The 27,985-nt window shown below is 29.4% G+C and overlaps 1 protein-coding gene and 1 long non-coding RNA gene across 3 annotated transcripts in view; one reads left to right on the top strand and one right to left on the bottom strand.

Annotated features, from left to right (window-relative positions):
• LOC121122237 (BTB/POZ domain-containing protein 3) overlaps positions 1 to 27,985 on the bottom strand; it is a 529,811-nt gene that overhangs the window by 326,781 nt on the left and 175,045 nt on the right. The gene's annotated exons all lie outside the window — the stretch shown is intronic.
• Positions 25,522 to 27,910, top strand: LOC121122270 (uncharacterized). Its single transcript, XR_005865764.2, has 2 exons — positions 25,522 to 27,189; positions 27,276 to 27,910. It is a non-coding gene; the product is annotated as an uncharacterized lncRNA (long non-coding RNA).

Here is a 27,985-nt window from a genome sequence, read left to right on the forward strand (position 1 = left end):
CAAAAAGATTCAGTCTATTTTGATTCGAATGGAGTGCAAAGTAATTGTCAGCACTATTTCCTGTCGTTTTACTAAACCAGTCATATTTTGTTTTATTTCTTAAATGCCTTCTTTTTCTCGTAAAAATTTGAAAATTGTCTTAAAGTTAAGCATTTATAATTATTCTTGAAGAGAGAAAATAAAAGTATCAAGTAATCACAACTGCATAAAAGACGAAGAGTAACACGGATAATGTATTGCAAAGTTATTAATGTGATACTTGTTTATACTTCGTTCCACATCCCTGTTAATTTCCCTCTTATATATACTGTTTCGTATATGTATATAAATATATGATAAATGGTTTAACATCATTAAATTTTCAATCTCATTTATAAAATTTGTTATAAAATCCATGAAAAATATATGTATACTGCTTTCACAAATGGGATAGAATAAAAGAATATAAATCAATGTTACAAGATACATACCATTAAATATTTTAACAAGATACTTATTATTTTTGAATAAAAAATATCCTAAATTTTTTTAATAATTCGATATCAATGAGACACATCGCAAGAGTCTTGCATCAGTGCCTTAAGACTCTATAATTTTCATATCCTGTAGAATAATGAAGTATTATTGCAACCTCAAATAATATTAAATGACACTATATAATTCGAGATGTTAACATCATAAACTTAGGACCACAAGTTTGTAGCTTAAAAACTCCAAATGGCATTGCCTGTCAAAAGTGGGCGATCCCTCAATGAAGTACTGTACATTTGTTTGGTTTGAATTAGAATCCAAATGATTATAGATTAATCAGGTGTGACTGCAAGATTTGATTTTGAATGTACTTATAAATAAAAAAAGTGAGACAAGACTTATTTGATCGAAAACCTGGTTTTTAGAAAAGAGAAGTTGATTTTCATAAAATCAAGAGTAATCATTTTATAAAGTGTTGACGCTGACAATTGATATTTCGAGAGGAAATACAGACACTCCAACCCAGTAAATAGAGCATCATTCATGGTGATTTATTACGTCTATCATGTTTGTACATTAGTAAATATTAAAGTGCCTCTCATCGTTTAATAGAATAATCAATGTTTGATTTTCATTCTCTCACCCTATCTATCTGTTTAAAAAGTGAAAAATATTCCTGTGCCAAAATAGTAATATTTAAGCGACAATCAGAGGTTTACAAAATCTTTTACTCTTAAATATTTGTTCAAAGTAGTAATTTTCTCACATTTGAAGACATTTTAATTTATATGCACAAATTAAATGTAGAATATATTAAAATTTTAGCACCACCGATAAGATATATCGTTTTGTAGATAAAGTATATTTTGAATATATATGAAAAAAAAGGACAAAATTAAAAAAACTACTATTCTAGTGAAAGTATTAATATTAGTAGTAATTTATTTATGCCAACAGACAAAGTAAGTATTGTACATAACATGATTTTATTAGAAAACATTTGTATTATTGAGTTTTTATATTGTGTAAAACATTATAAAGCGAGAGGCAACATTAAGTACTAATTAAAACATTTTTCAAAAATATTTTGCGATCAAAGTTTTTACTACTAAGGTAACACAATGGTAGGGTGAGACACAACATATAAAAATATTAATTTTTAGGCCCATCCTTGTCTATACATGTATAATTTTTGAAAGGACTTGTGAGATCTTTGCATATTGTAATTTTCAAACCAAAATAAAGTGGTTCTTTGATTTGTAAATTTGTTTCGTTCGTAATAGTTAAAATGACATTATCATTAAATTATGCGAGCACAGAAATGATTCACCTTGCATTTCACCTTTATCAAGCAAGATACATATTAAAAATTCACTATTTCTTTATTTTGAAAGGGAGATTTGTTGATGTTTTAACTCTTTGTTAGTGAACTGCAATTTTTCTAAATCCCAAATATATAAAATTTATTCCAATCTTTTTAAAATAGATTTTATTATCTGAAATTTTAAGTAGGCTCTTATGTCGTCTTTTTGAATAAATTTAATCTAAATATGTATTTATTTGAATTATTCATAAATTTTCCAATTTTTAATTAAGGCTGGATGAACTTAATTAATTTATTCGCTTGTAGGTCGCGTTCTTTTGCTTTTTCTATTTTTTTTTTAGCTATACACATTTTCTAATGTAACATCAGCTGTTGTTCTATATATCAAACTCAACTTCATCAAAATTAATTAATATGTAAAAACAAACAAACTACTCTTGATACTTCAAACTAATATTATTATGATTAAAAAATCTTTAATCTTTGATGCACATCCAAGTATTTTAAATATTTAAATTGATATTTACATGTGCAAATTGAATAAAATAGGTAGTTAGAAAATTAAGAGTCTATGTCAACTCTGTATCTTGTTATCATTTTTTTTTAAATATTTGTATAATCTTTAACCCCAGGTCATTAACTACGTAAAAGTATGTTCATTCATAAAGGGTTAAACAATTTAAAAAAATCCAAAGTTATTAGAAACAAACTACATGTACACGCATGATAGATACAGTTACCTTTCATTAATCCATAATTGATGGGAAGATTTCACAGCATAACAAGAGCTAATTTGAATTCAACCAATCAACGTTCTGAACTCTGATTAGGTGAAAAAAAACAGACACATTACCAGCTTCAACAAAACATAGTGTTTATTGTTGTGTTGGTGAGGTAATACTATGATAAAGCTTTAAAATAGAGCATAAATATGAAAAACCAGGTTATCAATATTTTTACTATGTAGTTGTCCTAGGAACACTTTTTATGTCGACTAAGAGTGTTGAATATTACCCTGTTATTTACAACAGAGCCTCCAAATATTTAGACTTTTAAAATAAAGTAACGTCTTGTAGGCAAGAAAAAGTTGTGAACGGCATAAGGAAAAATGAAAAAAGATAATACAATGACGTCATCTGTGGGATCATTAAAAGTGACATCTGCTGAGGAAAAAAAGAAAACACAACAACCAATTACCTCCTCAAGGTAACAGGCACGTTTTTCGACATTGTTTTTAAAGCTTTTTCAAAATATTTTTTGATCCAAAATCAGATTTAGTATTGTCAAAAAAATATTTTTCTATGCGATTCAATATTTAACAAATGATTCATCAATTTGACAGATCTTTAATAAAAGACTTTAATTGAGGATAAACTTGACAACTATTGGTAATGAGTAAATCATTTCTTGGTTTTTTTTAACCTGGGTATCAAACTGTGTATCTTGAACTTTTTAAGAAGTACATTATTTTTACCAGATGAATTCATTTATTCATCTAATTGAGAATACTCCTTATAGCAGGCATACCTGAATATACAAAAATTGAACAACAATTTATTTTCAATCCCCACCCCTTTTTTCTGATTGCATTAAATAAGACATCGGAGAAAATATAAAATTAACCAGCCCATGTCTAATGGCAACCAATTTTTAGTCTCAGTTTCAAAATATGCAGATCCCAGTCAATTAATGATGTGCTGAGTTTCTTTAATCCTGCATTGTTCAGTATTTTAATCAGTAACTTTGCAGTTTTATAGACTCTAATTTACCATTAGAGTCTAAGGGTTATGTTTTTTTAGAACCAAGTAGTCACTTCTTATCATAACTGAAAAATAACGAACAAAACACTTGAGTGTCGTGTAATATAATGGATAACCTACATCAACCAAATATTTTTTCTGTATTTTCATATAGTTAGGTGCATCTTTTTTATTTACATATTTTTCTCCTGTTACTGTGTTCCTTGTTTTAACAACTTATCATAAATCATATCTATAAATAAATCTTCTCAGTGCAGTTTTTTGTTTCTTGTACAAAATTATTCTTGTCAAATACAATCAATGTTGCTTAAACCCTCCTCATCCTTAAAGTAATCTAATAAGTAGTAGTATATAGGTAAGTACTAGGGTTTCTCATTTCTGTGGATATTTTCTGTAAGCAGGATCCCGGGAAATTATCTTTGAGAAGGATCCTGGGAAATATATTATCAATTATCCTTTTATATTTATTACAAGGGATAGAAACAATGTTTAAATTACAGTGAGCGTACAAAATACGTCCGAAATAATGTTATAAAATTTGGTAATTTTGAGAGACAATGTATATGTAAAGAACGGACATATCGGATTCGGTTCGCATATTTAATTGTAAATATTAAGGCAAGTTTATGGTTCCCGGCTTTCAGATCCAGATCCAATCCAAAAATTAGACAGATACCTGTTTCGAATTATTTTAGCATTTTACCCAAAGTTCGAACCTAAATGAAATAAAACTAGGATTCAGCTAACATTTTTTCTGATTACTGATGACGAAACATTATATAACCCAATTTAATTACTATTGAGACATAATGCTAACAACATTGATTAGAGAAAAAGAAGAAGAATATTCGGCAGCTGAAAATTAAATAAAGTGTACATTTTTGTGTACAGGCATGAAGTAACTACACAATGCAACTGTTTATGTAAATGTTGCTGCAATAACTAATTATGATAAATAGAATAAAATTTCGTTATACATAGATATTTTTTATAGATAGGATTAAGTATTAAGCAATAGTAAAAGCCATTTGAGATCCGAAAAATTCCTCGTATCTTTTTTGTAATCCTTAAAAGTTCGGGAACTAGAAGCCCGTTCGGTTCTCAGATCTTTTCGAATAATGCAAATTTACTTATACTGTACCCGTGTACTTCGTATCTGGGACCAAAATCTATTCTATCTCTACATATCTACCGACAGACATCACTACAAACCATAATGCTCGTTGCTGATACGTTAGCATTCTCAAAATAAAAAAGACGAACAAATTAAAGCATTACTATTTTGCTCTTATTTACAACTATATTTTTCTAATTAAGACTCACCATAATTAAGTCAATCTTCATATTCCTAACTGTTACGAATATTGCAAAGTCTGGTTTTTTAGAGAACGTAGTATCTCGATTTAAAAAAAATTCCATTACCCAATCCGACACGTAATAAAAAATGTAACTAGTAAGTGATGAAAAAGTTAATTTTTGATAGAGTTGGGAGTTGTATATTTGTAATATACACAATCTGACCTGTGGGCTAAAAGTTTTATTGGAATGTAGCATATATAAAATTAATATATGAAATAATTAAATGCGCCATTCCTCGGGATTTGCTGTAGGTTTAAAACGCCAAAACTCCGGAATACCAATATCCTGAGAGCTAAACCCTAGTACAGGTAAATACAAAAAGTACATAATATTTTGGTATAAATATACTATCAGAAATACCCAGCATTGCCTGAAGTAGTTAGGCGCTGGCTAGAAGAACAATCTTTCTTTAATAATATAAAAGAGAACTCCAAAGAGATCCTCAGGGTTACTCTCCGTTTCTCATGAGCACACTCACAAATAACTACTCCATGCAATTATACGTATAATTATTCATATGACGTGTTCTCTCTTCAAGAAGGAAAAAATTATGATAGAAGTTTATGAAAAAAGTATAATATGTTGGGATGTTTCGTGAGTCCCAACGTTCACTATTTTTTTTTTAAAAGTATACGAGCGTTTATATATTATTCAAATCTTAACATACGCTAAAAATGCAAATGAATAATGTATGCTGTACATAAGAGACCAATGACAAAAACAAACAGAAACAGTGCTCCTGTAAACATGTAAACACCTGCAATGTTTCAATAATACGACTTCATTATTTTATCAAAATTATTTGTATTATTTACCACAGTGAGCACTACATACAGTGGGCCACATTTGATGCTATAAGCACAACCCTGCAATATATCATCAATAACACTACATACATATTTCTTATATCAAAAATATTTATATCATTTAAATCATAGAGTACGATATAAACTGGTGACATGTCATATATGTATTCATTAATTCATTCAGACTGAATGAAAAACCTTACTTTTTAATAAAGATATGGACACTTTGGTAAGTATGAAGTTTAGTTCGAAAAATCATAGACTGGTCGGATACTGTTTTAATTTTATTGGACCTAACTATTTTGGTCCCTAAGAAAAATTCTGAATTCTGTATGGGTCAGTCGTATTTAAAATTTGGTTCATAACGTTTCTATAAATGCATTATTGATGGTTTCATGTGTGTTGAGACCGAAAAAAATCGTCCCACGATTAGCAAACGATTTAATATCGACTTATGATGGGGGATCTTAGTCGGCTCAAAAGTTATCTAAAAATTTTTGTCCAAGACGGAACCGGAACAAAAGTCGGTCTTGGACAGAATTTAAACACTAACAGATACATACATCAAATCCTTGCAGTTTTAAAAGCTCTTTATTGTGGAAAAACTTTTAATGTATGAAAAGATATAATGTAAATTTATCCCCGGTGCATTTTGTATTATGTTCATTTGCAAAGACATGCAAGTTTTTCACACGACCCATTTTGCTATATTTATCTATTTATTAACTAATACATATATTCCCTCTGTCCAAATAGTATTTGTTATACCTCCCTCTTAATCTCTTTTATTACTACGAGCCGTCTCTGTTATATTATATAGATATTTTACTTATTAACTATAGCTTACAAATATCTTGGCACACGTGTCACTGCCAGGTAGTATGATCATGTACATTGATGAAAATCCAGTAAAGGAAAGGATGTTCACTACTCAAAAATTAACTAATTATGACAACTGCTAAGGAAAAGTAAATTAACTTTTCTGACCAGCAATTCCAATGAAAAAACGGGGCATCTATAAAATACATCGAACTTTCATCATTAATCGTATAAATAAATTGTTATAATATTCCGTAGTTTTACGCCTTTCTTTCTCGGTATGATTTGGATTCATTTAATATATATATATATATATATTGTGGGACTCCGAATTCTCATGTCCCAACATCTGGCAACTAGGATGTGGTCAAATCCGTGTGATATCGCTGCTATGAGATCGTTCAAATGAGTTAACTAACAGGATTTTTTTATCAACAATGATGTTTTTAGCCACAAAAGGTTGTGTTTGGGCGCTTGTGCACCTCCAACTCGTATATGCAAACTCATGGTGTGAAAATAGCGATGAAAATCCTATCTGTAATCGTCATATTTGGAAAAAAAACTGGAAATCAACATGGAAACCCTGACAATTTTAAAAATATTTTGAAAGAGAAAAAGAATAATAATCATTTCATAATTTTTGTATTATTTTTTAAATTATTCCGCCCGTTTTGCACTCGTAAATATAAATTAAGATTATATAATACTTGTATGAATATGAACATTGGTTATAAAAAAAATAATTCTTTCGAATAATCTTAACAACATGAATTTGGGGTTCTAAGAAGATAAAAGTTTTAATCCTGATAGGTACTATTATTATGAAGAAAAAAAACCTGATAAAAATTTCCATAAAATATTTATTACTCTATAATGAATTTTGGGAATCAAACTAGTAATTTTTTTTTTGCTAACATTGCGTGTATTAGATTGAATAATAGCTAAATTATTATATTTTGGTCGATACCAAATATTCTGCAGTCCTCACGAAAAAAATGAATCCAAGTTATTATTAAATTAAACAAAGGACTGACTTTTCAGCAAAACACTTAATTAAAACACAATTAAAAATGACTAAAAATATTAATAAATCCAAAACAAGGCATTATCGAGATATATAAAGAATGGTAAAAAAAAAAAAGACTTTATGTATCAGCCTCCTACTAAAAAGTATTGGTAATTATACATATATAGAATCAAAGTAATAAGAAACATTATTATTAGCTTCGAGGTTCATAATATCCAATTTCCCTATCGCAGGATAATGAAACGTCATGACAGCTTATCTGCTCTCCTCTCAAGTATTCTTTAAATTCTCAGGGTTACAAGCTTAATTAGTGGTTTATTTTAATTTTACCAACTGTCAGGACATATTTTATATAACTCTAAGCAAAGAAGTATGTCTGTTTATGGCGATGTGTACAAAATCAAATTGAAACTAAATAACAGATTTTTTAAACAATAAAATAAGCAATTACCAATTTTTTAATCAAGCAACCATCATAAACAATTACGACTTTCAAGTTGAACTGAAGCTCCTTAGAGTTATTTTTAATAAAGTATTCAACCAAATGGTGTCCAACATCCATAATGGTGAAATAACACTGTTCATGGAGGTGAGTTTGACTTTGGAAAGCATCCCCATTAAAGCAATACAGAAAGCATTTGTGTGTATGTCTATCTTATTACGGGTGCTTGCAAGTAACGCCATGATTTTCAATACATTAACTCGTTTACAATTTACAAATGATCCTACTCCTAATGAGAAACTAATATGAAAGCTAAATATTTAAAAGACAATTAATAATATGAGTAATAATAGCTTTAGAAGTACTGAAAGAATATTAGTGGTCTGTCAACATAAAAAAAAGTATTGAACGTAGAACTAAAAAAAAGGAGAAAATGCCTATTTTATTTTTTTACTTCATTTATACATTTTACACAATTTGGCATATCAACATAATTTAGTCCATTTTAGGCTTTTTATTGAATTTTTGGTATGAATTATGATACCCAATCCTTTACCCATAGGTTAAAAACTTTATTTGATTTTAGAGACATATATTGGTCCCGATATGGCATATCAAATCAAATTTATCAATTTTCATTATATTATTGTGGTGATGATTTTTTGGATCTAATAAGTGCAATTTTCAGCATAGAAAAAGGATTAATAAGAAAAATTTCACTAATAAATCGGTGGAAGATGAAAAGTAAATAATGTGCTCCTTTTGCAGTTCAGCAATTGAAACCTCAAGGCATCTATTTTATGCTTGTCCAAGTGTCTCTAACATTTTAGCTTTCGCCTCCATGTTGCTACAAGACGCATATGGGCTCCCATCTCCTTGGATGAGTGGCTGGTAATGTCTTCTCCCAGTCATAAAGCCACTTTAAACAAGAACTTGTTATAACAAAAAAATTGTTAGTCCTTTTTGCAGTCAGATCTTGCTATTTCAGCATACCCATGGGTCCGGATAAACTCATAAGTAAGTCAATCTTCATTTTAGACTCTTTTAAAGAGGATATCTCTGACTGAGTTCGGATAGAGCATATCGACCGACCAGGGAATATCCAGGGATATTCTTCTTCGCTAGGGAAATTATATAAATTTGTAGAGTTCCTGCGTCGTGACGTCAAGAGAGAGTTTAAACGACGTCATACTTTATTGCCGGGAAGAAAAGGAGAATGATGGACGAAAAGAATGAAAAAGGAAAAATAGCACTCGTTCAAGATTATGATAATATTTTTAAATGTGCAATGCCCATGTTAAAGTATATAATGCTTTATAAAATTATATAAATAAGTTTTGGAGAAAATATGACTTTAAAAAAATTATGTTTTAAGACGCATCCACCCCACAGTCATGTTGACCACGTGGTGTCATTTCCGCTTTTTGAAAAATAAATAATAAGAGGTTCTCTCCTCCAAACCACAGGAGAGAAACTTTTTATATCTTTCATAGATTAATTGCTGATTAATGAAGAGGTCGCTCTCCTGTATTTTGTCCAGCTAAATTGTGAATTAGTTTCCGAAAAAATTGTTTGAGCCCTTGATAACTTTTTCATTTTCTTTAAGTTTGATAGAGTTTTGTTTATAAGGCCGTAGCGACACGATCTCCATGCTTATATAAAATGCACTTGGAGGGCCAAGGAAGTAAGGATTAGAGCTTTTTACTATCATATTAATTCTTTTAATCGCAAAAACATTTTGTAGCATCTCCTCAAGGACTCTTTATGCAGTTGGGCAACAAAAGCAAGATTTTGGTTGTGAGATTGGCCTCCTCAATCATCTTTTTTTTAAAGCTACTTATATTTGTCCCAATATGGCTCCCTTCAAACAAAATGTAGCATTATCTTATTCTGAGAATCAAATTTAGCTAGTTTAAGTGCTATTAACAGCCCTTTCTTAGTATTAATAAGGTTAGTATGCTGTTAGAAATTAACTATCAATGTATCCACAATCACTTAAAAAAAAAAAAAAAAACCTTCAAGCTTACTTATATGTTGACAAGCCACATATTTAAACAGATAAACTGCATTTAGAGTAATACCTTCAAATACCTTTGACTTTTTATTTATTGTGTAGAGGGTAAATTGCTTTTACGCACGAGCTTTCTACAAAAACAAATTGAACTCTTCGGTCAAAGTATTAATGTATTAATTTTATAAGAATCGTTACAAAAGTTATCACCTGAATAAAATTACATTAAGTATAAGATTTTTTTATATGGAAATATATACATATTTGTTAATATAAAACCCTTGGAAAGTGCATTTCAATACTTTAAAAAGCCTATTTTGTTTCTTTATGCATCTATTGATTTGTTATAATATCCTGTAAAATTGCACTAATAAAATTGTTTTATATGAAGTTGTACATATTTTTATACATTCAGAAGTTAAAAAAAATATATTTTTTAAATACTTAAGAAAAATATAATTTAAAAAAAATGCAATAAAGTTACAATAACGAGAGAGAGAAATAATACATTTAGATAAGCCCTTTAAAAAAAGTTATATCTATATGTACAATATTCATGCATATAATAAACATATAACTATACAAGGAAAATCACTTATTGCAAATACATTGCGGTTTGTCAACACAAAAGCAAGCTTGAACGATTTTGAGCTTTATCAGCAAAGTGTCAGTTCGACACAATCGTCATTTGTCGAAAAGGTTGTCCTCAATGTGTCGTTGCACAATGTAAAATATACTACTTTAAACGAGACTATTCATATTTTATATAATTTAGAACCATGAATAATAATTTGTTTATAAAAATATATATCCAAATGGGAATATATAAGGGAATCATTTATACATCAAGATGAAAAACTGGAATAAAAATGCAAATTATTGATAAAGCTTCATACTTGTTGATATTTACACAAACTGGGAGCTTACTTAGTTAAATATACATGAATGTATTAAGAATACCTGGAGGCATTGGGTTATCAAACTTATTATCTATTTATGATATTTACTATCCAAAAACATATCAACTACAAAAATTGCAAATAATAATTGTTTTCTTTTACAAATTTGGAGTCCATAATTTAAAAACATGATTTTAATTATCAAATCATTCTTACATATTTTTAAAGCTGGATAATGTTCTTTGATGCATATATTGAAAGATTTGTAAAGTTTATCAGAAATGAAGCATGTTGTTTTAAAGGAAATCGATATTTAATGCCCAATTTTTCATTTTTTTATTGGCTCAAAAAAAAATATTTTGAGCTGCAATAAGTCGACAACAACTAAAAATTTAAGAAATTTTACAAAAATTAAAAGTGTTGGATGGTATTATTAATTAAGGGATTCTATAATTTCGATATAAAAATATTCAAATGTAAACTTTATTGAGATTTTGCTTGTATATACAAAAGTAAAATTAAAAACTTAAACAATACTTTTTTTTGATAAAATACAACGAAATTAAATTGACTTTCAATTTTGTGACAACAATTCAAGAGTTTTTTCATTCAACATGGATATGACAGACATTAGTGACATTTCAGTCAATTTTTTTTTGTGTTACATAAATATGAATAAAAACCTCTCTTTATCTTATAAATTTGATTTAAAAAAACCAGCAGAACCAAAGATGTTGAGCAAGAATGAATAATTATGGCAATGATTTAAGCAATGATTGAAATATTTGGCCCATCAACACAAAAGCAAGTGAGAATGATTTTTCTAAAAAATTAATGTTGATTATATTTGAACTCTTAGAATACATTAATCATTAATTTAATTTGTCCATGGGCGTAGCTCATAAGTGAAATAGCAATTTATCCTATAAGAATTAGATAAAAATGACAATTTTGATGCACAAATTCATGAGTGTAATCCAGCTCGTATCTAAAAAAAGTTCATATTGGGGGCATTTGTATTTCAAGGCATTATTGTAAATCCATGTAAAAAAACCTCTCAAATGTGAGTAACATATGCCTCATTAGATTCTTCAATTTCTATCAACAAATTATCTTAAGAAAATAATCCCTTTGTATTCACCGCTTAAAAAACTTAAAGTTGCCAAAATGAATTGCTACACAATTTAATGATACATTTTATTTGAAAGGTTATATCGGGCCCAATATAAACCTTTTAAATCGAATGAATATTCTCAACTATAGGTCAATTTATTGGGTAACTGAAATAATCCCACAAATTTGAATTCAAAGCCAATAATTGACAAAAATAGTGTTATGAATTATTAGGGTCTACGTAGATCTATAGTTAATAAAAAATTAAATTAGGTTTTTGTTCTTTTTTCATTTGTTTTCAGGAATATTCTTATGCTGATACATCATATATGTACGGAAAAATCCCTGTAAATCCAATTTATTGTTGAAATAACTTATTAACTTCCTAAGTTCAAGCCTTTTTATGGGTTTTTATCATCAAATACATCCATCAGACAGTCATTTGCATAATCTATTTTATTATTATTCAATATTTCATTCATCAATCTTTATCTGATATGAAATTATATTAAAATGAATTTTAAATACAGACAAATGCATTTTTTACATCCATACAATTTAAAATCCTAATATAAAATAAATATATATTATAATATATGTATGTACCCACTATATGTCATTCAAGATAGGTATATGATTTAATAAATAAATCAACTAACATTATGTATTAAAATTTTATTATGAAGAATATCAAATATGAACTGAAAAGGCTTTCTTTCATTTTTTTAAAGCAAAATAAAATTCATGTCACATACTTGTATGTGCAGGGCATGAATATACATCACTTTAATGAATTGTTTATTTGTAATAAAAGAGTGTATGTGTGTCAGTCCCTGAAAAAGCTAGAAAGGTCCAAGTCTCTATTTAAGAAGCTAAAAGAAGCCAAAAAGATCCCTACACAGCCAGAATATATCAATCTTTAAAAATGTATTGTCTGGTCATTCGATGGGGATGCTTTAAGCACTTAAATCCCCATCTATGAACAATGCAGCTCCACCATCATGTATGCTTATTTAACTTGATGGAAAACTTTATTCACTAGAATGGGTAGACGGCCAAACTTACCCCTAAAATATATATATCAATTGTTTCAAAGTTATTGTCAATAGTGCAATTTTACGTTTTATGTATCCTTGACCTTTGACTTCGACCCCTCAAAATTTAAGGGTATGTTACTGTTACCATATAAAATTGTTGTATAAAGTATGTCTATGATGAAGGAAAACAGAGAGCCATGATAGCATGATACACGATTTGTTTTAGATTCAATGGTGCCAATGAAAAATAATCCGCTGAATTTAGATCCAGACTAATAGATGGTCATATTATATACCCAATGAAATTAAGGCAGTGCGCACTCAGCCACTTTATCTGTGTGTCTGAGACATGAAAAAGTGCTGACCCCTGTTGCACTTTTCGGATTGAGACAATAGTAACTTTTGAGACCTCCTGCTTTGAAATCTCCAAATGTTTGTTGAAAATAAACATAAATATGGTCCAACGTAACACTGTTCCTCCTCTATAAATTCACTCTTCATTATACCTGGAAAAGCTGTTGCCATAATACCCAAAAGTTTATTAAAGTTAGTTGATACAACAACGTTTCTGCCGGCAAAAAAAGAGACGTTATCAGACAGCTGCATCTTAGATGTTCTGTTTTTAAGAATTAAATAATAATGATAAGAGTTTCAGATTGCAAACTAGTTAAATCCTCTCCCGCTTTTAGAAGATATTTTATATAACTTTATGTGTTGTACATAAATATACACACACACATCTAAGATTCTATTTTTTAGCACTCAAGAAAAATACTTGGGAGTTAGTCTTTATGTATATATACTTTCATTTATTACAAACGAAATATACTTCCTTCTTCAAACTTAAAAATAAAAAGTATTTTTTATTTTTTTATGTGCTTTACTGGAATAGCTCTCTTGGGCTTTTGAAGGAAAATAAGCACTTAACCACCACAAAAATATAAATAAAAAAGGTCAAACTTTTACTGAAAAATACAGTTTTTGCTATTTTTTAAAAGATTTCAAAAAATCTGACAAATCCTTGCATATTTTATAGATAAGAAAGCTTAAAAGTCTTTATTTTGAGAAATATGATGAGTTTATTGCACTAATATAAATGTTTACTAATTTCAAAGCCAAAAACAACCTCAACATAAAAAAAACGCCGCGTCACGTCATAACATATAAACGCTCAAAATAAATTTTATTTGGCGAATTCTGGTCAAATTTCTTCCTAACTCTGGTACTATTTTTGAATACTTAACGAAAATTGTGCCAAGAACCAATTCAAATTTAATCAATCAAATCCAGAGTCGAAGATACAGAGAGAGACTGCACATTATGAATACTAGGGGGTATCATGGGAGTCCAAAATTGAGCTATCATGCATTCTGACCTCTCAAAAGTTGGGAAAGGTATATAAAAATCCGTTTTACTGATAAAAAAATCCTGAAGAAATTTTTTTTTAATTCTATATATGTTAGTATTTAATAATCTGGATAGTATAAATGCTAAATGTTTGTAAAGTACTTAGTACATTTGTAAGCAATGGCAGCTTCCTACCAAAAAATATATTTTGCGCAGAAAAAGAGGAGCATATAGTCATTATTAAAGGTACTCTAACATGAAATTGTTTTAATTTTTATTCTTATAAAATATAAAGGGGTGGGGAATTGTAACTTTCATGGTTTGAAACTAAAAATTTAAATTAACAAGAATAAACATTCTTATTCTTTTTTGAAATTTAAAATTATAGAAACAAATTAATGTTGGTCGTTCCCCCATTTAAGAATCCCAATATGAATACATTGACCATGTTTCACCAAGAAGTGGGAAAGTGGAGGATCAAGCTAGAGCAATACTATCGGTTCTACAAGATCATGAAAACTTAGAATCCGTAGTTGCTATCATATGTGATGGCTGCAACACAAATATAGGAATTTGGTCTGGCACTGTAAGGAGACTTGAACTTTCCCTCCAAAGACACCTTCAATGGCTGATGTGTCAACTTCACATGAATGAATTGACATTTAAGGAGGCATTCAAACAAATTGATGGTGGTCAGGAAGGATTTAGTAATTATAGGGGCTCAATTGGAAAATCAATAAATAAAGATTTACAAAAAATGTCAGACGTCAATTTCTGGCGTGTTGTAGGAAAAGTTAAAAAAATTAATGAAGATATTTTGGCAAATTTAAGTAATGACCAGCGCTACCCTTACGACATTGTTTCGGCAATTCGGTCTGTTAAATTCCTCCTGGTTCCCACTTACCTCTTATATCACCAGGAACCTTGCACGAGGCTAGATGGCTTACAAAAGCTATTGGCATTTTGCAATATTATGTATCGAATAAAAAGGCTAGCAAAAACTTTTTAAAATTGGTAGCATTTATATTAAACTATTAACCTCCAATGTAGTTTGCAATTAAATGTCAACCAAATTGCTATGATGGTTCGAATCATTTTCAGCTTCCAATTTCAATATCAAGAGATATTGATCAAGATCTGGCCCCTATTGTACAAAAAAATGTATCACGAAATTATTTCTTCCCTCATTGTGAAAATATATTATTAGCAACATTTAGAAGTTTGTAAATTTGAATTTAACAAAGTCAGGAATGCAAAAATTTCATATGACCCCCATAGCCAATTAATAATTCCTAATTAGATAAACTATGAATCAAATCATTTCATGGACATGATTGATTGGTCTAAGATAGTAATTTCAGTTCCTCCAATCTTACAGTATTAGTGAGATAAAAAACTTATGAAAGCAAGGATGAGCCTTTGAAATTAGAGAAATATCCATCCCATTCCCAATCTGTAGAAAGGGCAGTAAAACTAATATCAGAGGCTTCCTGTAAGGTTTATAAATATACCCATATACACGGATACATGTTGTCAACTTTAAAATCAAGGGATAAACTAAGGAAATTTAGAACTAATTGTCAGTACCCAGTTTGATATATATACATATTTTATGTTTAAAAATAGCATTCAACAAAGATTAAGGATAATTATCCACATTATTAAATACTAACTTATATATAATAAAAAAATTAGATATTGGCAGAATTTTTTCTCTTTCATGAGTTATTTTATCTTTTTTGTCCATTTTGTTTACTAAATCTGGGGGTGGGCAACGTTTATCTCGCTTTAGAAGTAAGGGATTTAACTTTAGCAAAAAATTACATATCGTGCTACATCATTTTTTTAAAAACATAATGTTTTTTTTTATAAATAAGGAAAAAAAGTTTATTTCATATTTTTTTTTTACTTCATCAGAAACCTTTCTGGAAAAAAAGATGGGGATACAAATAAAGATAAATATCAGCTACAACGATCGGGAATTTGCTGTAATTTCACCGTCTACACATAGAATTCCTTTAAAAATAGAGAATTTAATCACAAAAAGTGTTATTTATTCTGTACGCAGCAAAAGTAACACCTCTAGCATACCTCTTGGTCTGAATACTTTTACAAGTATAAGTGTTATAAGGTTCATTTTCGGCTTCTTTTTTTAATATCAAAAATGCTTACGATTTAAAAACCTATCTATAGTATCACCACTATAGAAAATTGCCTCAAAAGATTTATTAATGTCTCCCGACAGGAAAAAGGCATGAAAGAGGCCCGAAAATATTTTCGCCAAAACAAGTAGCGTCCTTTTTTCCCATACCTCAACATGCTTGACTATTTTTGGTGATATGAACAGTAGGCGGTCTTATTTTACTTCTCACAAAAATTTGAATTATTTCAAATAAGCCAAAACCTGTGCTTGGGACAAAGTTTCTGAGAGGAATATAAAGAAAAACGTTTAGTAGGTTCCGTTTCATCTTTATTAATTTACAGAGGTTTCCCTTTTGATTATTAATAATAACATCAACTCTTCCTTCCTTCAATCTAAAAGGAAATTACACTTGTGAGTTTAGGGACTTTATTTTGCAACATTTTCAAAAATTAACTAGTTATCGAGGCTTATTTTTTCAACAAAATTAATCCCCATAACTTTTTTGTTTTAACTTGTACAAAAAAAAATAGATAAGTTTGTGTTTCTCATCCAAACACATTTTTTTATACATATTTGTTGGCATACTATTTAATATTTATAACACCAATGTGTTTTTTCAAGTTCATATTTATAATACATATCATATAATTATGAAATACCCTCACACTCGTCCTTAGTAGGGCATTAAGATGAAATAATTATTAACATTGTCAATGTTATTTGCCGCTGTTTCCTTGCCTGAGCAACGTTCAATAACCTTTTACTAATCTTTTATACATATTATTTAAAGTAAAATTAGAATGTTCGTTCACGCCTAATAACTCTGTGCAGTGCAAGTAAAAAATAAAAAAGTTGTCATATCTAAATTACTTACACTATCGTCAATAAATGTTTAAAAAAAGACAATATAACAAATTTCATGTACCTCATTTATTTGGATACATGCAGATTTTGTAACAAGCACTTACACATACTGTATATTTTGATATATATATATATATAGGATATTCACTCTAATTGAAGTTCATATCTTTTTTACGAAAGGCCTAGCCACTCTTTTTGTGGAAGATGTACATTGTACGTATATAAAGTCTAACTTCCTTGATTTTGATAGATAATTTGTTAGTTGAAAGATTGTATAGGTATGCGTATTTTATCCTTAAAGCCTGTGCTTATTCATCTAACAGAACGTCAGAAAAGATTATTCTTTTTCCTTGTAACATTGTAATGAATTACTTCTACGAACATTTTTTAATATAACTATCAAAAATATTCATTCTTAATAACAAAAAAAACAAGTAGCGTTTCTATGCATGGAAGACTGGGGAAACTTGAAGCAAGTCCCTTTTCTCAACACTTTGAAAGATTTAATTATACCTCAAACCTAAAAAAAATTGGGATATTATACATCATGCTGTGGTGGTCTTTATTTATTCGGTCGAGTTTAGTCCAGTATTAGAACTGGTCTTATAAGTCATTGGGACTGGTCCTCTAGACTTTCAGTACTAGAACTCATTAAACAAAGAAGACATAAAGTTGATTGACGTCATCATGGACCAAGTTTTATAAGTTGTTAGGACTGATATGCAGGAATGAGATAGAACAGACTGATACTGAACTGGAAGGGACTTCCGTTTTCAGCTCTAAATAAAAACAGACCCATTACTATTGATATAAATATATATTTATAAAAATGTTTCATATTCCTATGAATCTACATTTTATGGCCAACTATGCTCCTGAAATATTCTATCAAATTATATGCAATTCTTTATTCATATTGATAATGCCTTGTTCAAGATTTATTGATATATTTAGCCTTTTTTAAGTCGAGGTTTAGATAATTTAAATAACTGTTTTCTTAAAAGTCTTTCCTTTTGATTTCTTGGATTCTCCTTCTTTTCAATATAAGAATTGAAGTGAATAGCTACAAAATTATAATACTTATTTAATACACGCAACCTCACCAATAAATAATGAATACTAATTTGATTCCCAAAATTCACATAAGGTAAGAAATTAAAAGTTTTTTCATATACCTACATTTGCTGTTATCAATATATGAATTACAAATTTTATCTTTTTAAAAACTCTAAATTGAGGTTGTTAAGATTATTTTGAAATAACGATATAGGGTAAGTTACACATCTTTGGACTCAGTTCTGTGATATGATCCCATTATTCCATGGATACCTCCAATGTGCGAATCACTTTTAAATCTCTACTCGGATTCTTAACTCTAGCCAAGTATCTATGGAGTCTTTTGGAGTCCGAGTCGCTTCACTTGAAATCATGGAACCTCGGGGAATTATCAACTTTCCAAGAATTTTCTATAATTCTTGTGTCTTGTTTGCTCCTATCGTCAACTTCAGAGAGTTAAATCCTCATTTCCAATATAATCTATATTTCGCTCAGACTCGTCCATGTCATAATGTATATTATCCTGATTATATGTTGGATCAATTATACAGAGGAATTGTCTCCAACTCTAAATCATTCAATTACTTCAATAATCAAGATTTATCATTTTTATTCCGATATATGATGTTTTTGATGCTCTAGACTTTTACATTCTTTGGTTGCATACATCAGAAATAATTATTATTAAATACACCACTGTATTTCATTACCGTTCTACAAAATCCAAGAAATTATCTTTGTTAAGAAAGACTTCACTAACATGGAAGATTCATATTCGATTTGGTTCCACACATTAATAAGCAAAGAAGTCAATGGACTACATCGCGCCTCGATAACTCTAACGCTTTTTAAGGAATTAAAACGTTGCTGAGCTCCTAGAAGATTAAGGAACTAATAAATTACAGTTTGCAACTTCGCTATTGCTAAATTTAGTTTCTCATTGATTGTTTTCATATTGTCTAAAATATAGTTTTATTAATTAAATAATTGAATATTATAATAAACAATTCATAAATGAATTAATTTGGGTTCTTAATTAATTAATTAGTTAGAATATGTCGCCTTGATTAGGTAATAATTCATTGGCAGAGTTGGATCATAATATTATATAAATATTCTTCTACTGTCTTCTCATATTTTTCCCTCAATAAAAGGTATTTATCCAATTGACTTCAAGATTCAGCTCCTCACCATGACAATACTTCAAGTAACATAGTTGCATTAATCCAGTTAAACTTAATGTTGCTATGAACACCTGTTTGGGGATCCATAGCAATTATTTCTGCTTGAAAATGAAATGTTTATAATTTCCCAAGGTGATGAGTTGAAGTGATGCGACTCGAACTCTGAGAGACTCCATACGATACTAGGATATTAATAATTCGGAGAGATATTTAACCTACAATCAAATATATATCAAAGGCATTCATAGAATAAATGACATTCTCTTCCCAAGATGGTGTAGGATGTACAGGTATAAACGTGATCTCTTTTGTTAATTATTAATATTATTGATGTGATGCATGAGGGAGTTGAATGAATGGTAAATCGGTTCCTCCTTTTCTTCTTCCTGATCAACAGCTATTTCAATTATTTTCTCTTCGGTATCTAGCTATTTATTTGGCTATTTCGTTAGCTATTTGTTATTTTATTGTATTAAAAACACTGTCTGATAATATGAATTTGTATTTTTTATTTGGTTCATATTATTAGACAGATATTATTTTGAAAATAATATTACAAAATACAGCTAATAAATAAAATATTATCTCAATGGATTCGAAAAATTGTGTTTTACTTGCCTAAGCCAACAAACTATTTTATTTTAGGCCTAAAAAAATAGATTTGCAAACTTATCCTAGTCTACTTTACTTTAAAAGTGATCATGTCAGGTTATGTCTGTCACGACAATATTTCACTATTACATAAATTTCTTTTTTTTGTCACCTATGGAAAATTTTATCACAAAGAAGAGAGCCAAACTTGCAGGAACATTTTATCACGATATTATCCAGGTTATTTTTTAATAACTAGTTTTCATTACGCAACCAAACATCATTTAAAACCAAAATAAGCAATGCGTAAACGATCTCCTCCACGCGAGTGTCAGTACCGAAAAAGCTATAGAGACGGTTGTAATCTCCATCCGAACTGACTACAACATCAAGAAGTCAATTACATATGGTGAACTCATTGAGGCTGTACCTAGTTTGTTATTGTGTAATATTAAACGTTCTTAGTAGAGAAAAAAAGTGTTGCCACCCCCAATCCATTATACAAATATTGGTCACGAGATCTCCATTTTTGCCACTTGGTTTATAGCATGGTGTAGGACTACTTTAAAATTGATTATTTTTTCTTAAAATACATATATAAATAAGTACTTATATTTCCAAGTATTTTTTTATATTCGTTTGTTTATAAAAATATATATTACTTAATATCAAAAAATAAATATATTTACTGAATGGGATCCAAAAATGTTATTTAATCACAACAATTTTAATTACCTTTTTGCTTGTAAAAAAAAAAAAAAATTAACTGAAAACACTCATGCAAACAAAATTTGTCTCTTTTCATGGTTATGAGTAGTAAAAATGTATTAGCAAAAATATATATAAAGTAATGAAAAGTATATGTAGAATGGGCTTGTGAAAAAAAGAAACCAAAAGTCAACATAGTAACCCTAGGAATTAGAAAAATGTTTTGGAGGAGAGAAAGAATAATACTTAAGACGTTTCATTAGATCAGCTACAATCGGTTGTGACAAGGGAGGAAGGAGAAAAGGATGTTAACAAGGACATTTGCTAGAATTATTCCCCAATTATACTCTGAGTACAACAACGTCTCAGGATTATGCTCCACCTTTTATAAGCACACACGAATGTTTTAATCAGGTATAGAATATAATTGAGCCTATTAAGGAACAGATGTTGAATACACAGTAATTAAATAATAATGAAAAATGCTAAAGAAAAGAAAGTTCATTCTTCACATTACCAATTACAAAAAACGGGAAGGCTAAAAATAGAGCGGATTTACATCACTGTATGTATATTTTTGAGATGTCAATTTTCCATTCTTTCTTCATAAAAAGTTTTTTTATTTTCATCAAACCAATTGAAAAATTGACTTTAATTTTGTGTATCCATAATATTTTGTCACAATTCTAAGCTTTTAAATAGTCTTACTAATAAATCAGGCCGAAATTCCAATTCATAGCAAGCTGTTTAGGGCATATGCAAGTTCATACTTTTATTTATCAAAATGTAAATTTAATTTTTTTTAAACCAATAACTATTATAATAATTTTTTACGTCTTATTTGTACATATAGCTATTACAATAATTAAGCATACTATATTCAAATTTATTAACATAGTCCATCTAGCAAGCATTCCAAGCTAATTAAAGACTTGATTTGGAAGGAAAAATCTAAGATCAAACATGTAGTTTCCCAAATATATCTGAAAAGAGGAAGTTCACTTTGTCTTACAGAGTTGGGGAACAATTAGCACATTATCGGCATAGTTAGAGGGTAAAACAAGATTATGTAAATGAGTCACATAATTGCTGGATGGGTTACGTAATCTGAGATATCTATTTGCAAGATTAAGGGCTGAAGTATCCAATACTTTTTTGAATGAAATTTAGAATGTGGACGATGATGAGTATCGTTCAAGTTTGAACTTTGTAGATAAATCGTTAGATAGATTTAGAAGTGTCAAATGAGTGTTTCAGAGATTTTATTATTGACTGAAGTGGGCCTGTAGTTTAATATTTTTTAGGAAATTGCGAAACTCAAGAAGGACTGTATCTCAAATTTGTTTAGAAGAGTTGTTTTTTTGTACTTTTTTTCTTTGTTTTTGTAACCTTGACAAATGAACGCTAATTCATATTCATCATCGTAATGTAATGGATTGGATATCTGACCTTAATACTTCCATTTCATGGTTATAATACGCAGTTATTTATTTTTCCCTCACCAAGAAGTACCTCCTATTTCAATCTATCCACAATGTACCAACTTCAAATGAATTATTCATTTGGATATGACGATGAAAGGCGCCTTCCTACCTAGAAACGAAGGGAGTTGATTGGGATTGACCTAATTTCTTCCTTCATTTTCCTTTCATATGTACACGTCAATTTCTCCAGCACTTAAATATCTACTACATATTATTTAGTTGTACTTGTATTTTTATGTTTACCGGGTGCGTAGTTGAAATGTGGACACTTAGAAAAGAGAGGAATTGATTTTTTTTTTTTTTAAAATTTTTTTTTATAATCAATCAAAAAACTGCCTCGGAAAAGGACAAAATTATCGAGATTGTTGATTTAATTTGCGTGGAAGGCACACCAACAGAGATCCGAACTTGACTTAGGCAAGCAGGTAAACTATTTACAGTTTCAAAAATACCAAGAATGAAATGTATGGGCATTGAGATGAAGCCTTTACTCCGATGACTACTAAGAAAAAGGTAAATCGGAACACGCAGTAAAGATTATACAGTCCTTTTCAGAAACCAAAATTCCCTTATACCCAAAACAATGTAGCCATCATACTCGCTAAATACCAACCCCCTCTACTTTTCTTTATTTCCACATGTCAAAGCCTGCTAGACAAATGCACCGAATTTTGAAGCTCTCAAGGTTTCCATTGATGAACATTAGAACTCCATGAGCCTCAATTACATTACAATCATCTATTTGACCTTCCATCGGCGCATCAAGGTCATATCATAGTTGATAGAGACTATATAGAAGATTAGAGATGGGTTCAACACATGTGGCAATGTATGTACATAGGTAGGTTAATGTAGCATCCCTAGTTTGCGAAATAAAACTTGTTAAAATTCTAGATTCAAAATGTGTAGTTTTCAATTACGCACCGAGTACATAGGTATCTAAAGTACTTGATTATATTATTCTATTGACTTACATGTTTTTACACAAATAAAATACATAAGATGTAGTGTAAATAATCTTGAAGAAAATTAATAAAATAGCCTTGCTTTTAATTAAACAGACGATTTAAAAAGACACAAAAACAGCTATTGTTTCGAATATAACTTACATTACAAGTTTAAAAAAATGTCTATTTTTTTTATGGTGGTAGTTTCCTGACTGAGTTTAGCCTAAGAAAGATGAAAATGACATTTATAGCATAAATTAAAAATCTACAAAATTATTCATTTTTGATCACATATACCAAATATAGTTTTATAAATAAATAATTAGTGTCTCTCTCTGTCTTTATGAGCAAAATAAAAATCATGAATTAATCATTAGGACTCTTTGTCAACAAAAAATAAATAAAAATCATTGTATTTAAAATAAACCTTTGAATGTTGTGCTCAAATATCTTAAAATCCTAGGTCACTATTAAATAAATAGAAATTAATGGATTCTACTATATATAAAACGTTATATAAGAGACAAATTATATAAAGTAGTCGACTGAAAAGAAATCAAAACTGTTCTAATGGTTTCATGATTTAAGCCAATCAACGCAATAAATAGCTATATCCAGTTCCCACATAGGATTTTCATAAAATAATAAACTACATTCTCTGGCCAGTAATAAGACAAATTAATAGTGTTTCTATTACATAGATTCATAGGGAAACCTTCTTATAACTGTCATTTTTTAAAACTTACATAACCTTTTTAGCACAATACTAAGACGGTTATAGACTTATACAAAGCTACACGTATTGGATGTTTGAGGTGCTATAGAAGGTTCATGGAAAGAAGTAATTGCATATGTAATTTTTGGCCTAACTAAGGACAAAGGAGGTTTTTTTAAATTTTATTTCGCGTGCCAAAACCTAACCAGAAAACATAATCGTCATGGATGATCTCAACTCAATAAGAGTATTTAAAATAAGAGAGATTTGATGGATCTAGGAATGTGAAGAATAGCGATAATTTAGAAAAAAACTAAAATAAATGTAATCTACTTGACCTCAGGGGTCAAATTGACGATATTAAATCCAAAGTTCACTTTTACAGGCTTGACAAATAATAAAAAATTGATTAAGTGTAAATTATATGTATTTGATTTTTGTCTCATCTATTTACAATTCTACTATCCTGTATCTCCAACTAAATAAAATAAGTTTATTGCATCCATATAAACTAATGGTTTTCGCACATTTCTGTCTTCTCTTTATCTGAGAATGAATGTTATTATTGCGGGAGGTACCTTGAAATCTGAAAACTTAATAATTAAGTGATTGAAATTAATTCATATTTTGATTTATTAAGACATACACTTTTAATTACAAAACTAAACAAACCTGAGCTCTCTAACTTACGAACAAGTCGAGAAAATGACATTTGAAAGTGATCGATAAATTTACATTAGCCCACTCCAACCAGTTGGACGTCTCCAAGAACACCGTCTACGCCTTCAGTAAGTCCCAAACGTTGGAAAGAAAGAAGAGTTCTATCATAAAGGCCAAACTGGAGTTAAAGAAAACAGCCCAGGCCAATACCCTTGGTTCATGAGGGCCTATGTAAAAGATATTGGGGTTCACAGCAGACTGTCCAAAGAGTATCAAAAAATTTGGTTAAAAGAACCATGGAAAAGTGAAGAGGTTACTTTTGAAAGCAGCAATGAAAAAACCCCATTTCCTCTGTTGCAAGACTATTTTCAATCAGTCTTTTGAGTTTTTTGAAACTTTTGGTCCCTCAACAATCCTAAGGGCCTTTTTTTCTTTTTCTATTCAAAGGAAAGGTGGTGCGATATAATAAAACTAACAACGTGGTACACTTACATACAGTTATAATTTATTTATTAGCTAATTTTTTTATGACATTTATTAAGACAATATTCAAAGAATGGAAGATCTTGCAAAAAAAAAAAAAAAAAAAATTAATACTGCCACCATACTTTTTCTAGTACAAAAGCAAAGCAAAAAGGCAGACTTTATCTTATCAATATGAGAATTCCTTGAAATGGGTACCCCATAACTTTCTTTAAGCCTTGATTTATCATTGATTGCTTGGTAAAACATAGTATTTATGTTATATTTTTGATTTAGAAGACAAGTCGATAGTATTGTGATATGATCGTTAAATTATTCAAAATAGTCCTTATCAAGTTCGAAGAGATACATTTTTATAAAAGAAATCAATCGTGGAAGACTAGTATCGACTTCATATTCATAAATTTTCATTTTGTCTTTTGGCTACTAATTTGGGATGAATTATTATTAAATGGTCTCAACTCTTGAATGTCATTTTTTTAGAAACTTCTAACATGAGAAAAATGACAAAAAATAGGTGTTTGTACTTAATAGTGTTTTATTAATTACTTAAATATATAATCATGTCATTCTTTTATTTTCAATTATAGTTTAGAAAAAATATATGATAATAATAAGACTGAAGATTAATTCCTCTTAGGCTTCCACTAATTATTTATTCTTAAGAATATCCCATTGAATTTATACAGAACCCATTAGTTATATCAAGGAATGAAGTAGGATCTTGATGATGGAGGGATGGCTTTCATAGTTGCTTGATTTAATGATATAGATATGCAGTTAAAAAAATGCAAATAAAGTAGAGGAAAATGAGATAATTACAAGAAAAGATCAAGTAGTGAGAGAAAAATCCTACTATATCAGACCTCAGGATGATATGAGTCCGTCACAGCCTTCTCAATGACCATTTTCAACACTTTATTCCTTCTTCAAAAATAATGAATTATTATGTAAGTAACTAATACTGGAAATAATTAATGAAAATATATAGGTATGACAAAACTTAAAAAAGTCTGAATAATCGTCTATATTTTCAAAGTGGCATTTCCATTCCATTTTTTTTTTATTAGACTTCCTCAATTATGAATGTATAATATATCACTATCTAGCACTTACCATATCTGCAGTTCATTCCAATGTAGTCTTTCTATTTTTATTAATCATAATAATAGTAACTCTTATCATTCAATTAATTACAATTTTTGCTACATAACTATTAATATGAGTGTAAATATATTCTGTAGTTAAATAAGTTATATTAATCAATTATATAATTATTCATCAAGACATATACGTCATAGCCAATTAACAAACAATAAAACATTGAATAAAAACGTGGAGAAGGGAGATTGGAATTTCCAAAATCCTTATGAGGCTTTAATTAAGTCCACTGGGTGCTCGGACCCAATCGATAGTGGCTTAACTTCACACTTCAAGTCCGATGTTGGCTTTGAAGAGGATATTGTGGTTTGAAACGCTCGGGAGACTGTTTCAGCCTCAGGTTTTGCGGCTGGTTGGGTTAGGAGTGTGGCCTGCTTGACAGCAGGAAGGGATTCAAGAACAACAGAGGGGAAGGCCCACTTTATTAGTGATGGGAATTTGACAGGTCTCACATTTGAGACGAATTCTTGAGAGGAACCCTCAGAAATATACATGTCTCCAAGATGGAGCCAATGCCATTGAGATTTTCATTTAAGCTTGCAAGGACTTCATTCCAGTCCTCCTGTTTCATAGCAAGCTTTAAAAGATCCTCCAAATCTTGGTAGTGATTCCAACGTGCCATAATGTCTATAAACGAAGAAAAGTCATATGGTGAAGGGTGCTGAGAAAGCTAAGGAGCTAACGGTGTTCCGTTGTATAAGTTTTTCCCAAATGTCAGACTCCAGAAGAGAAAAAACAAAACACTAAGCACTTAATAACACTAAATACACTAAAGTAGGTAAGGGGAACATGAAAAATGAGAAAAAATACACGTATGTTAAGGAACATTAATTAATTATTATGTAATACTGATTATTATCTTAGGTTTGGTGATTTAAGATGTAGCTATTAGCTAAGCACCCATAGCTATTACGAGGTATTTTTATTGGCAGTTTGGCATAGTAAGGCAGTGGTAGATTAAAATATTTTGTCTGCTAGTTTGAAGGGAAGTTATTTTCAACGTCAGCAATGGATAAGCAGATGATTGATTCACTTTTTATAACGTCATCATATTGGATTATAATTTCCCCAGTTGGGATTATGCATAGTTATTTTTACTCACGTCATACATTAAATTGAATTATCAATAATAACGAAACGCAAAATGAAGCGATTGCCAATAAATCTGGAAGAAATTAAAGTTACAATATCATACATTGGTTCAAATACTCTTTTGTCAGACCCTCTGCTATGGAATCGTTGAATATTTATATAATAACTGAGGAGTAATACTGGAATGAAATATATAGCGAGGAACAAAGAGACTGATCATCCTTCAATTGCATGTCTTCCATTGGATTAAGCTTGAAAGTCATTTTCTGAATTATTAAATGACTTAGTCATTATATTCAAATATTAATATTTAATAAATAAATTAAGGATATGTAAACAAGAACGATTATTTTAGTATTTATTGGCACTTAATAATATATTATGTTCCCTGACAATTGTAAAACATATTAATATGAAAACTATTCAAATTATTTTATTATTTATCAATTGTAAATATTGTATTTATTTATGGGATTCATTGA

The sequence above is a fragment of the Lepeophtheirus salmonis genome, chromosome 7 (assembly GCF_016086655.4).
Source record: "Lepeophtheirus salmonis chromosome 7, UVic_Lsal_1.4, whole genome shotgun sequence".
NCBI lineage: Eukaryota > Metazoa > Arthropoda > Copepoda > Siphonostomatoida > Caligidae > Lepeophtheirus > Lepeophtheirus salmonis.